Source organism: Cataglyphis hispanica, chromosome 13 (assembly GCF_021464435.1).
Source record: "Cataglyphis hispanica isolate Lineage 1 chromosome 13, ULB_Chis1_1.0, whole genome shotgun sequence".
In the NCBI taxonomy this organism is placed as follows: Eukaryota; Metazoa; Arthropoda; class Insecta; order Hymenoptera; family Formicidae; genus Cataglyphis; species Cataglyphis hispanica.
In genome coordinates, this window is record NC_065966.1 from 7020814 (window position 1) to 7035347 (window position 14534).

A 14534-nucleotide genomic window follows, 5' to 3' on the forward strand; every position below is an offset into this window, starting at 1 on the left:
GTAATAATAGTTTTTCATAGCTATTATTAATTAATTACTATTATTGGTTAATTATTTTTATTAAAAAATATATATTAACGCATATATATAAAATAAAATCTAACAGGCACCTGTGTCTTACATATTTGTTTATTCTGCTATCTATTCTATTATCCTATCATTTTTATTGATCATTATACAATTTTTAATTGCACGTACAATTTTAATTGTAATTTAAGTATATACATATGGACATATATACATATGCAAATATAAAATTCTCAAAAAATGGGCGCCTGTTAGATTTGTTGCATTACTGCTTTCTGCCATGAGAGGCTAGAAAGCATTTTCAGGACGTATCTCGGCCGTAAAGCGATACGCTAGAGGAAGAAGGACAGCACGCGTTTTTTCGCTCTTTGCCTGATCATTATCTTTCAACAATCGCATCCGTGTGCTCAATATATCGGTGATTGTGCCTTCATGGACGCTACATGTGGTGGAAGAGAGACAAGGATGATGCAATCATTTTTCCTTATCACACCACTGTATGTATTACCGACACTTCGTACACATAGCGTGTTATCCTCTAAGTACATTCGTGCACATTAGCTACGTAGTTCAACGTCCACATTTTTATGTCTGCAGAAAGCGTATCGTTTTCAGGGATCACCTAAAACCGGGCCGTGGCGTCTTTCAGGCTTCTTTCTGGCGTGGCGAACGGAAGCGGTAGTAGTAGTAATAGATTCAGAAAAAAAGGACAGCACGCGATTGTCGCTCTTTGTCTGCGCTCAATCGGCTGAAATGATTGAAGAAATACTCAACAACATACCGAAAACTTATCGTGACAAAGCGCGCGCCCTATTAAAATATTTGATCAATATTCCGCCATCAAAAATTAGCTGGGATAGACGAGGACTCGTAACTATAGACGGCACCGTCATAACGGATTCGAATATCACGGATCTTATAAATGATGCGATACGCGAAAGAAAAGCAGTAGAAGCAACCGGAAGAATTCAGTTTGCTCGTTTATTACATGACATAAGCACACCTTTCAACCTTTCAGGAAATCACGATTTATTACATCGCACGATCTCATTGTATTAAAATCGTTACCGCGTGGAAGTTCCACTCCGAAAACTTCATCCGCACGCTCAAAGTCGTATAGATGTAAGGACATGAATCGAGCGAAACCGAAGGTGAGACGACGTTTATATCGGCCGACGAGGACGACGGCGACAAAACATTAACGGGGGGTTACGTCACCGTCAAAGAAGAGAAAAGATTTATTCGAGCAAACTCGAATGATGGAACTCGAAAAATTTTATTACACTCCCGCGCATTATGCTGGATATTCAGCGACGGCCAATTTATCGCAAGCTGCTAAATCAAATTTCACACGTAATAAGATCATCGACTGGCATAAATCGCAAGACTCGTACATGCTGCGTCCGGTACGTCGAAAATTTCCGCGTTTACACTATAACGTGACAAATATCGACGACTTATGGGAAGCTGATTTGATCGATCTTTGTAACCTCAAGAGCTATAATGACGGATATTCATATTTATTAACAGTTATTGATGCGCTTAGTAAATTTGTTTGGGTAGAACCTTTACGCGATAAAACAGGTACCTGTGCAATAAAAACCTTTCAAGATATATTTTCGAGAAACAAAGATCGTTTACCTATATACCTGCAGACCGACAAAGGTAAAGAATTTATTGCTCACCAGATACAAAATTTTTTAAAAGAAAAAGATATTTGTTTTCGCGTAACTCGGAATTCTGATATTAAAGCGGCTATAGTAGAACGTTTTAATAGAACGCTCAAAAAACGGATGTGGTGATATTTTACTCATAAAAAAAGACAACGTTATATCGATGTTCAGGATATCGTCCGCGCTTACAATCATACACATCAATTATACATACATTTCCACCATCAAAATGCAGCCTGTTGTTATTAATGAACAACACGTGGAAAAATGCACGCATCGTGCGTGAAAATATGAATCGCCGATGGGATAATGCCGAGCGAAAAAAGAATCGTGGACGTAGACAAAAGGCTAAATATAACGTGGTCGACTTTGTACGGATCAGTAGAACAAAAGTAGCCTTTGAGAAAGGATACGAGGCAAAGTGGAGCGAAAAAATATTTCGAATTCACCATGTTCTCGAATGGAGAAAACCGCGTGTATACGAACTAAGTGATTTAGCGAGCGAAGTTATGGACGGAATTTTTTACGAACAAGAATTAGCATCGGTTATTAAAGATTTGCATGGGGAAAAATTTATTATCGATCGCGTAATAAAAAGTAAAGGACGTGGTAACAATAAGTAGTTACTAGTTAGTTGGCAAGAATATCCTTTAAAATTCGACTCTTGTATATTCTCTTCGAGTTTAAAATCTTTGAATCAAAAATGAGGGAAGAAGGATTTTACATGATTCTCCCGAGAATAGCAGCATGCGTTTTTTTTCCAGAGAATAAAACCACACGTTTTACCATTAAATTACCTCAGCGTATAAATTTGCACGGTCATTGGGTAGTAGCACTTACGAAGATTCAGTTTCCGACTAATTTTCTTCATATACGACCCGGTGAAGGATTAATATGATTCGTCGATATTGAAGAATTTACGATAGAACCCCAAAAAAAGAATTTTGAGGCTGCAAAATCTGAGATATCGTCGTATATCGGGTATTTATTCAAGTATGCACGATCTTATAGAAGCTATGAATGTCTTAGGTAATTCCGTAGGTTAACATATCGTTTGGCAATTCGCCACTACTCTCGAACGTAAAATTACTATGAAAATTTCCTGCGACAATGCGAAATGTAATATGATTCATTATATAAATTTTTCCGACAAACTTTGTTGAATACTCGGTTTTGATATGCTTAATAAACCCAATGATAATGTTGTGGATCATTTACCGTTATGGCTCTATAATAAAGTCAGGTTTAATATATCGTTTAATATTGTTACGTCCGCCTTCTGTTTGTCCGTCTCTGAATGTCGCCTGTGCTGGAGTGCTGTACCGTCTTCGGCAGATGATTCCTTGACGCGTCGCTAAGGGAGATGTTTATAACGACGGCTGACTTTTGAATGTTTTAAGTCGCCATCTTAGTCTCGCGGCGAATTCGATTCCGTGCGGATGTTTCCGCGAATGATCCCGTTCTCTTTTTATATCGAGTTTATCTGTTCTGTTTTGTGTATTCTATGTTCTGTTCTTATATTAAAGTTCCTTCTGTTATTTAATAATAAGTGTTCTTATTTATGACGGAGCGAGTGTACGAGTTGTGACGTGCGCGATTCGATAAAACTTGAAGTCGACGCGCGGACGTAACATTTTAGAGAATGAAGATGAGAAACATAATAAAATTGAAAATAATAGCGCTACAACCAATGTTTTACCTTTGTGGATCTGTAATGATGTTGAAAATTTTTCGTCACCTTTTTATGTAAGTTCACGCAATCGTGCAATAGCCGACGAACCTACTAGTTTGTTGCGCGGTATCCCCGACAAGCTCTTTGTCTATTGTAACATATGCGAACCTTATATTACCAGAGATATACAATCTCCTTTTCTGCGAAGAGTCGCGATCGATGTTGGAAATGATTACGCGTTTGCATCTACTCAGATAAAGCATTTCTCAATACGCGCTCAATACATCCCCATGCGTCAATAATGTTTTCGCACAATCGAAATAGATATAAGAGATCGACTTGGATAGATATATCATTTGAATTTGGAACGTTGACAGCGACATTACACTTTAGACGTATCGATTAGATAACAAAAATAATTAGCGGCTGCGATAAAAAATTAAACGTTTGTTGTGCCTCGCGGGGAGGCATTGGAAATTTGGGATTTCGTCACCAAGGGCTTAGGAGCCGAGGACCGGGTCGGGAGTTGGTTTATTGAAAGTTCTATAATTTTTCGTTTGAATAAATCAGTTTTATTCTTCTATATTCAGCCGCTTTCTTTTGCCGTTCGTTCCCCTTCACAGTTGTGCGTATCACGATATAGAGTTACGTCGGCTCGAATCGGATATCGCGGTCACGGTCGCAAGATCAGCTGTGGTTTCGTCCGCGTAATAGTTCGAGTCGCGGCTAGACTTGAGTTGATCGTGGTAACTGTTCGATATTAATCGGTGATAATAACTGCCCGATATAAATTGATAGTAATAACTGCCCGCCGCGTATTCGCGGTGGTATCTTTTTATTGCCTCCTGTTTGATTGATTTTTGGAGGGGATGCCTTAGCGATACGACCATATATGGTTGTGTCGCTCGAATCGTTAGGTCGAAATGCAATTTGAGATCGTTCGATCAAAATTCCTTGCATTTCCGGGTGGTTCGATCCTTTTCGCAATCGCTTAACCTCGGCGCTTGGCTTGCTTCGTCAGCGTTTCGTGTAGCGCTGGTAACGTTATAGGCCTTTCGCAATATCTCGCTAACTCGTGTTAAGAAATATTTCTTTAAGCTATTTAATATTAATAATAATTCGGTTATAGCTATTTGGGCTATAACACGTTAATGGATTATTATTCAATGTATTATTACAAAACGGCGGTAGTCGCGGCGAAGGAATTCCGCGAGGTTTTGTCGGATCGCCTTATCAGCGAAGCCATGGTATTGATAGTTTTCTCGGGGGATTATTCAGACGCGTACTACCTCATCTAACCAGCGGCATGCGTGTTGTGGGAAAAGAAGCTTTATGCGCCGGTGTTAATATAATCGACGATGTAGAAAATAATATGCCTTTTAAAGTAGCGGCTAAACATCGATTTGAACAATCGCATGATAATCTTAAGAGAAAAGCTAAAGAAAAAATAACTAGTCTGATGAAAGATTTGGGATATAAGACGGACGCGAAAATGCATGTAGCTCAGTTTCCTTTCGGTGGGCTCGATACGCGCATTGCTAAATTCGCGGCATTACGTATACGACGACGTGTATACGTAAGACTAGTAAAAAAAAGTTCGACAAAAACGAGTTGGAAAAAGAGAACAAAATCGGGGAGAAATAAAAAAAGAAAAAATCGCACAACGATGAAAAGGCTTAAGACATCGAAATGTCGTAAAACCGATAAAAAATGTACCGTATCCGACATATTTTCTTAAACAGCTTATATTTTAATCACATTCGACGGCTAGAATTACAGCAATGATAAAAAGTTTACGTTAAATAAGCATGTCCTTTCTTCACACGTATTCGAGAGAGTGTTTAAAAAGTGAACTCGATCTTTTCTCTTTGCCGCCTAAGCAAACTAGTATTAAGAGTTTGCAATGGATTCATTACAAACCCGTCACTTCGCTCTCGGACGACTCCGATAGAATTCGTCATCCCGGGTCACGGAGAAGAATATTTAGATCTCACGCATACCATGTTGAGTCTTCGCGTACGCGTGGAATCGGACGATGGGGCATATTACAGGAACAAGCGGTACCATCGCGGCCTCCACCGCCACCATAGGCCCTGTAAATCATCTACTTCATTCTATCTACAATCAATTCGCCGTGTATTTCAACCAAAAACTCGTGTCGCCTCCAAACAACGCTTACGTGTACCGCGCGTACATCGAGGCGTTGTTAAATTATTCTTCACCCGCAAAAACTTCCCATCTAACCTCCTGCCTGTGGGATATGGATACACCCAGAAGAATGGACGAACCGGTGGAATCAAAAACATCAAATTCCGCTCTCGTGAAACGCGCTCATTACATTCGCGGCTGGCGAACGCTAGATCTTATAGGGCATCTCAATTGTGACGTTTTCAATCAAGACAAATTTTTAATTAACGGCGTAGAGGTACGATTAAGGCTCGTTCGTTCGAAAAATTCGTGCTGTCTTATGGATAATAACGGTTTATCGTCGAAGATTCATATATTGGATGCAAGCCTACTTGAAGAGCGAAAATAAGCGCCGGATTATTGCTCGCACACGCAAGAATGTTAAGTAAAGTTACAGCCAAATATCTGCTCACAAAGGTCGAGGTTAAAACGTTCACGATATATAGCGGTGTTGTGAGTGAATCGTTAGATAATGTAATACTAGCACAATTTCCGAAAAGAATAATAGTCGGCTTTGTCAATAATTAGGCATTTAACGGCGATAGAAAATTAAATCCGTTTAATTTAAAAAATTAGGGAATAAATTTCTTCTCATTATATGTCAATGGCATGGAAATTCCTAATAGACTGTTACAGCTTATTTTCTCGTCGGACAAACCGCTTTATATCGAAGTTTATCAAACGCACTTCGCGGGAACGGGTATCCATTTTTTGAACGAGGGAAATTCTATAAACAGAGATGATTATTCCAAGCATTACACGCTTTCGCTTTTGATCTCACATCTGATCTGTCAGCTAATTATGCATAGGGCATTGGAATCTTGTGAGACACAGCAGTTTGCGATTAGAAGTGCGATTCGAGAAGGCTCTCACTGAGACTGTTAACTGCATTATTTACGCCGATTTCGATAATGTCATAGAAATTGATTCGTCTCGTCAAGTCATCATCGATTTTCTGGTTAGATTTCTATCGTCCGCTACAATGTAATACTCGGAAAATTTATCACATTTTCCTCTCTTCATGTTCGATCAAAATGCCAACATCAGTGTGTAACGCATCAAAAAATATGCAATGTAGCAAAAAAGAATTTAGTTTCATTCGAGACACAAGTATCGCCGCTTCGATACATACACTTATTTCGTAAAACTTTTCTTCAAAAAAAAAAACATGTAAAGCAATATACGTGATCGTGGTAATGTGATGGCACGTTTAATAATGTAATTCGAATTGTAATATGTTTTTAAAAAATACATGATATACTCCTATTTTATTGTATGTAATAAGAATATTATTTTGTAACGGGCCGCTTCACGAGCGGTTTCGCTTGCGCAATTAGGATTCGTGAAGGGTTTGATACACAATAGGACGTAAGTTGAAATGTACGTCGTTTATTTGCCACTCGATGGCAATGGTCAGCTGTTACAATTGTTCTATGAGTCGATACAATAATACTCGCGATGTTGCGACGCTGGTCTAGACGGTGTTTTGCGCATCTAGTTAAGTGGCCCGGCTCGTGGCGCGAGGTGCGCGCGGTAAGGCGGGCGCGTGTTGACAACGTATGTCAGTACTATCGATATCTCGCCGGGTGATATCGTGATAGATACGCGCGGTAAGGCGCGTACAGTAGGGTGGCCGGGTGTTCGGCGCGAACTGCAGGATAGCGGCCTTATTGTTGGTCTTATGCGTCGGTGTCGGCAGTGACGCGGCGCGTGTTCCCAGATAATGGTCGTGGGATGCGTCGTTGCGCGGAGTTCGGACGGTCAGGTATACAGATCGTAAGGGCTCGAGAATATTCGAGAAAAGCGGCGAACTCGTCCACTCTCTGTCCTTTACGGAGGTATTATGACGGGATTCGTCTCGAGAACAGATAGTCGAGAATTCTCGACGGTGGCTGCGAACCCGTCAACCTCCGGGTCACTGTCTTTAGACGTTTGGAGCGGTTTCTGGTATATTGTCTCGAGCGTACTGCTCGAGCGGATTCAGGTGCCGGTCTGGTACGGTCTGGTGGTCGGTCGGGCTTTTTATACCCTTTCGGAACGGTCGCGACACCCGCGCCGTTTACATCCCCCTCGGGGTGAGGGAAACGACGCGGGGCCTCCGGCGTAGAGCGTTCGGCGTTCGCCGGAAACGTTCGGCGCCGTTCGACGATCGGTTGTTTATGACAAACACCAACGGTGTTTGTCATTGCTTTAAAAATAGGGCGCTAAGCGCCTCTGCCCCTGCCCGGCTGGTGTTCGCCGGGCGGCAGACTTCCGACGGGCGACATGTCGGGAACGATGGGGGGATGCATCGTTACAATTTTATAAAAAACAATATGAATAAAATGCAGATTTTTTCACTTAAATTGTTTAATTTTTTCAACCTCTCTTTTTTCTTTTTTTTCTTTCTTTATGGTGTTATGTCGTTTTACAGCGATTTGAAAAAGAACAAAGAAATAAAAAAACGAGAAATCCCGTATTTCTTACATAGTATTATCTAAACTTTAGAGAAATTGAAAAAAATAGACACCCACATATATATATAATATATATATATATATATATATATATATATATTTCAGATAATGACTAAGATTGAGAAAAAAGAAGAAGAATCTAATGTATATATAATAATAATAATAATTTTTTTTCTTTAATTTTTTATTAATTCATTTATACTTTTAATACATAATATACATAATTTTTATATTTGTAATTTATTTAGATCTTATATAATTATTATTAGATCTTATATAATAAAACATTTTTATATTTTAAATCCTCTGCGTAAAAATATTTTTATCTTTCTTTCCTCTTTTTTTTTAGTTTTCTTTAAAGTAGGATTTACTTAATTTTTCTAACATTTTTATTAAAAAAAAGTAAATTAAACAAAATTAAGGAAATTAAATAAAATTAACAAATTAAAATTATAAAAAATATATATTAAATAATAATTTCACATTATGTAGATCGTATTTTAATGTAAAAAAATCAATATAAATAAAAAACTATTTTATTTGATTTTAAATAAAAGTTATGTGAAAATATTTTCCTTCTTCCTATCCTTTTCACCCTCCCGTTTCAGTGACGTCACCGTAAACCTTTTAGCAAACGTTAACCCTTGTACTCGCATGCTTCTATTGTCTCCAGTGATAACGTTACCAACTACCTATATACCAAACTTCGACCGCTCGGACATCCCTATCCACATGTTCAACTTACGCACATGTTCAACTTCCTCTCCCTCCTTACATACAGATAGATTATTCCCGTATATTATTCGATTTTTCTTTTTTCAATAAGAAAGGGCGGAGAGAGGAGCGATGGGATTTTCACCGACACTGGCCCGGCTCTTCATAAATACTTCATCTTTTATTTTACTAAGCTTTCAGCTAGCCTAGTATATTAGGATCCAGTTGAAAAATACAGAGGACCCAGATTCAAATCTAAGTTTGTCCACTCTTTTTCCACTGAGGGGTAGTGGTAAGGGTTACCGGACAGACACTTTAAACTTTAAAGGGTCTAACCTCTAAAGGGGGTAGACGGGGAGAGGGAGAAAATGGGGTTTGACAGGGGTGATGACAGGGGGGTTTGTTGTGACGAGCCATAGTGCCCAGACACAGCGGAGGCGCCAGTGGCCAAGGAGTGGGGTTTGTTTTGACGGGCCATAGTGCCCATATACTACTACAATATTTATATTTCTATTAAAAATTCTAATTGCCTTATATATCAAAAAATAAAAGTAAACATTTTCAGTAGTACTAAATGCAGCTTTTTAGTTAGACTTTACATATGCCATTGTATTGTAAAGTATACGAATTGTATAGGAGCGAGAGGTTGACATACTGTGTAATATTTTTGCTAGCATTAAGCTTTTGCTAACAATATAGTAGTACAATATTATATGCGTTTTATTTATATAATAGAAGTAGAAAAGAAGACACTTTGTTCCACGTGTTCTTTGCATTTTCTCTTATTGCATAACCAGTATCAGTTCTCAACATTCTATCTAGATATATTACTATGATCCTATGATTTCGATATATAACAAATATTATTATACCTTCAAAATTGTAACCGATAAAAATCGTATCGTGAAGCACGAAAAAGTTAATGATTATAATTATAATCTGAATTCTATCTAATTATAATCTAAAATTTATAATCTTATTCTTCTTCTTATCTTTGTAGCTAATTAGGTTTCAGGACGAATTTGTCTATACGCCAAGATATAAAAACTCTAATTATAACCGAAACTATCGTAAAACATGTAATCATAATCGAACAAATAAGTGTATCCAATAATATCACTCTAAGCGCAGTGAACAATTTTTTGTGATTGGTTTAAAGTCATATGTCAATCACGAACAACCGCTCACTAAGCGCTCAGTCAGCAATTATGCTATTAAACATTGAATACATTTATGAACTATTTTTTGTGATTGGTCTAAAGCCTAAAAGCATGTTCCAATTACGAACAATCACTCATTGAACGCAATAGTGAGCAATCTGTCGAATACATTTTATTCTTTGTTTATCCGGACAATGGTTACATTTACATTTATTACGATTATGATTATGATTACGATTAGGTATATTGAATTAAAAGTATTCAGAATTACTTGATCTCTAGAAAAATGGTGATTTCCATTAAAGAAGAAACAACGTCTGTACTTAAAAAATGGATAAAGAACGAAGAACAGTAAGTCTTAACTTTAATATCTATTTTTTATATTTTATTATTAAGTAATATAGCTAGGCCAGTTCTAACGCTGGTCCTCTGAGGGAGGCGAGGGGAAACCGCGCAGGTGGTATGACGTCATGCGGGGACCGCGGCGCGATTAGGCCGATTTACACGGACAGTTTTTCTCACAGTTTTGGAGCGTACACTCTAGGCGCGCGCGCCAAAACTGTACATGTAAAATCTCCGTAACAAAGGCCAATCGCGCGTTCCCGGCGCGCAAGTCTAGACTGTAGATCTAGACTGCAAGTCTAGATTGTAGATCTAGACTGCAAGTCTAGACTTTTTCATTTATTTTGACACATTAGTCCGACGTGGCAGATTGGCGTGACAGATTGGCGCGACAGTTCTTACGTAGTGATTATTAAAATGTGGTCCAAGGACAATTTAGAAAAATTTATTGAAATTTATAGAAGTTTCCCCTGCTTGTGGAAAATAAAATCAAACAATTACAACAATAAAAATTTAAAAAATCGTGCGTATTACGAACTTATTGAATTTTGCAAACGTGAAATTTGTCCTGATGCAAATAAAGATTTTGTACAAAATTCAAAGAATACGTGGAGCCTTTCGTAAGGAATTAAAAAAAATTAATAAAACAACAAGAAGTGGTTGTTCAGAAGAAGATGTGCACAAATCTTTGGTACTTTGATTTATTACTATTTATAAGAGACCAGGAAGAACCCACAGATAGTATTAGCAATATTGAAAATAATGAAAATCAAAATAATTATCATGTAGAAGAGAGAGATAATGCTGAAAAATTTGAAATCGATGAGGAAGTCAAGAGTATCGAGAAGGAAAAAGAAAAAGTAAGTCTTATAATTTTATTTTATTTTTCTAATTATTATATTACACTTCTTTTTAACATATCACTTGCCATGGCACTTTACCATTTTTATTAAAAAATACCATATAATTATTTCTGTTCTATATAGTTTCTACTTCTTCATATCTTGGTCTTAAGGGTTGTAATTTTTCTATATTATTTGGTTCTGAACGCCATTCACCAGGCACAATATCTGTCATAGTACTATTATCTTTATCACATGTCAAATAAGATGAAGATAATTTTAATAAACAATTATGCAAAGCACATATTGCTAATACTATGCATTTAACTTTTTCTGGGGTCATATTTATGCAAGTATTCAAAATTCTAAATCTACTATTCAATAAGCCAAAAGCATTTTCAGAGACATTTCTCGCTCTATTTAATTGATAATTAAAAACGCGTTTTTCATAAGTTAGTTCTTTTTGAGGAAAAGGTCTTAAAAAGTTTTTAGCCAATGAAAAAGCTTCATCTCCGAGAAAAACAAAGTTAAAATTATGTTTTGTTTCCTCGACCGTGGGAAGATTAAAACGATCTGACTTAAGTCTTTTATAAAATTCAGTGCATTCAATTACGCCATCATCAGAGATTCTCCCATTTTTTCCTACATCAATAAATATAAATTCTTAATTCGCGTTTACGAGAGCCATCAATACAATACTATAATAGTGTTTGTAATTATAATATTGAGCTCCAGTATTACGTGGTTGAACAATACGAATGTGTTTACCATTCAGAGCTCCTTCACAACTTATAAAATTCCATTTTTCCTCAAACTCTTCCGCTATGTGTAACCAATCTTCTTTACTTTCAGGAAACTGAAAAAGAAAAAGAAAAGTCATTTGAGAGTTCTGATCAAGCACCAGTTAAAAATTTTGCAATCGAAATCTACAAAAAGGAAGGCATCAGCAATTAATGCAAACTCTGAATTTATGCAGGTTTGCAAATGAGCTTTGGAGACAAATAATATTGAACCTACCGAATATGAAATTGTCGGGATAAATGTCGCTAAAATATTGATGAAAATGACAAGTTCTCAAGCTATTCGCAGAAACATTAATTAATTTAATTTTATCTAAGGGTTTATTAAATCTACTTACTGCAAACATTGTTATTAGTGAAAACCGAGAATTTTATAATATTTTAACAAATAATACATCCTCTAGTTCTTTAACTCACACAGCAGGATTTTTTCACCAAATTCAGTCGAACAAAACTTTAATGCAGAATATTCACATGACGATAGCAATACTTCATTCTTGCAATTATAGATTATAATGATTATTATGTTTTTCCATTATTATGTTTTATATAGAAAATGTAACTACTTCTAAAATTTTAAAAATTTTTAATTATTTAGATTTTAAGATTTTTAAAGTTTTAATTATTTTTAAGATATAAAAAAATGTGTTAAAATGTTTAAAAATGTTTATTTCTGAAATATATAAAAATATTTAATGGTTTCTAAGATATATATATAAAAAATGTTTTAATTATTTCTAAGATGTAATCATTTTTCGTCCCTTATTTTTTCGTAATACAAGTATTGCTCTTTTGTCAAATTGTGTTTTTCGACATTGTTAATTAATTAAATCTGTATGTAACAATAGATTATAAAAAATTAGTACTTACTTTCAAAAACTTCTCTTTTAGCGCACTAAAAATAGTCCAACATGTTTCTGGTATAATGTGACATAAAGCTGATGCAGGAATACTAGTTGAAAACTTCAAATCTTGAAGAGAGTCCAGTAGTTAAAAAGCGAAGTGTAGCTGCTAAGCGTTCTTCTGCGGTGATACATTTCCTCATTACTGTATCTTGCTTTTGTATATACGGACGAATTAGATTTAAAATATATTTAAATGTTGAATTATCCATTCGCAAATAATTTTTATAATCTTTTGGGTCGTTCTCCCGAAGTTCTCTTAAAAGGGGCATATGATTGTAGCGATTTCTGTCTTCACGCCATTTCTTAATCCATATCTTTTTTGTGCGTTGTTGCTCTTCAGCATTAAAATAAGCATATAATGTAATGCAAGCGATTGCACAAGTTATTCGCTTTTTTATCAAAGACATTTTGACTGAAAGCTACACAATATCAGTGATGCGGTTGGCGCGTCTCACTGAACTGTCTGCCCGGCGGACATGCCACGCTCCACGCGAAAAACTTGCAACCTTGGAGCGAATAATCCAAATCTGCAGATCTGGCGCGAGCGTTTGGAGTATGCGCTTTTTTACATTACGCTCCAAGCGTGCGTTCCGGCGCGACACGCCGGAGCGACTCATCGGAGCGACGCTAGCAGTTTGGTACGGCCGTGTAAATCAGACTATTGACTGGCGAGGGGTCCGCGGAGGGGAGGAGGGACCGCGGTGTGACTGATGGGCGAAGGGTCCGCGGAGGGGAGGGGGATCGCGGCGCGATCGGTAGGCAAGAGGTCCGCGGGGAAGAGAGGGATACACATGGGATTGCATGCACGTGAGAGAAGTATAGCGTTAATGTGAAACAGGGATGGCGCGAGGCGTTCGCTTGACAGAGAGAGAGAGAAAGAGAGAGAGAGAGAGAGAGAGAGAGAGAAAATGTGAGGAATATAGGGGCCACTATGGCGTCACAACAAACCCTCACTCCTTGTGATATCATAGAGGGTCACTACGGGACTGTCACTAATGGCGTCGTAGAAGTGCACGAGGCGTTCTAGACGATGACGTCATAGAGGACCACTATGGGAACTGTCAACAATGTTGTCGTCCACGTGCACTATTATAGTGGTCCTCTATGACGTCATGATTGTAGTCGTCAGCAGGAAAAAAGCAAGCTTGATTGAACAGGTGGAGGGAGCGGAAAAGTCGAGCACGTAAACAGCTATGAGGAAATTAATTATTATTTATTTATTTATTTTTTCTAGCTGTGTGACAATATTCAGCCTCGATCTGGGTTTCCAATTATGGCCAATTTTAGTATGGTGAGCTAATTAGAATCTTAATAGAGTAAAGTTAAATGAAATATTTATGATGAAGGACCGTCGTTACCATGTTGGACTCCGCCGCGTGGATAGTTATAGATTGGAAAATAATTATTATATATTTACTTATTTTTTTCTGAGTGGCAATAGTCGGTCTCGAACTTGAGTCCTCTGCATTCCCGTGCAAGATCCTAGTATGTTGGCTATCTGAATCTTATTATAATAATAAGAAAAAGTGATGAGCGTCCGCCGCCGTCATGTTAAATCCTGAGTACACCACGTGGACGGTTTATAGGTTGAAAAATTATTTCTATATGTTGTCCCTGAGACGCGGGTCTTGGCGGACATATTGTGTCGCGTAGAGGAAGACGGCCTATGACTCATCGGGAGAAATGGCATTATTACTAGTATGACTTATGATGAAAGTGATTGTTTTTGTTGAAAAAGAATAAAGATATACATCGG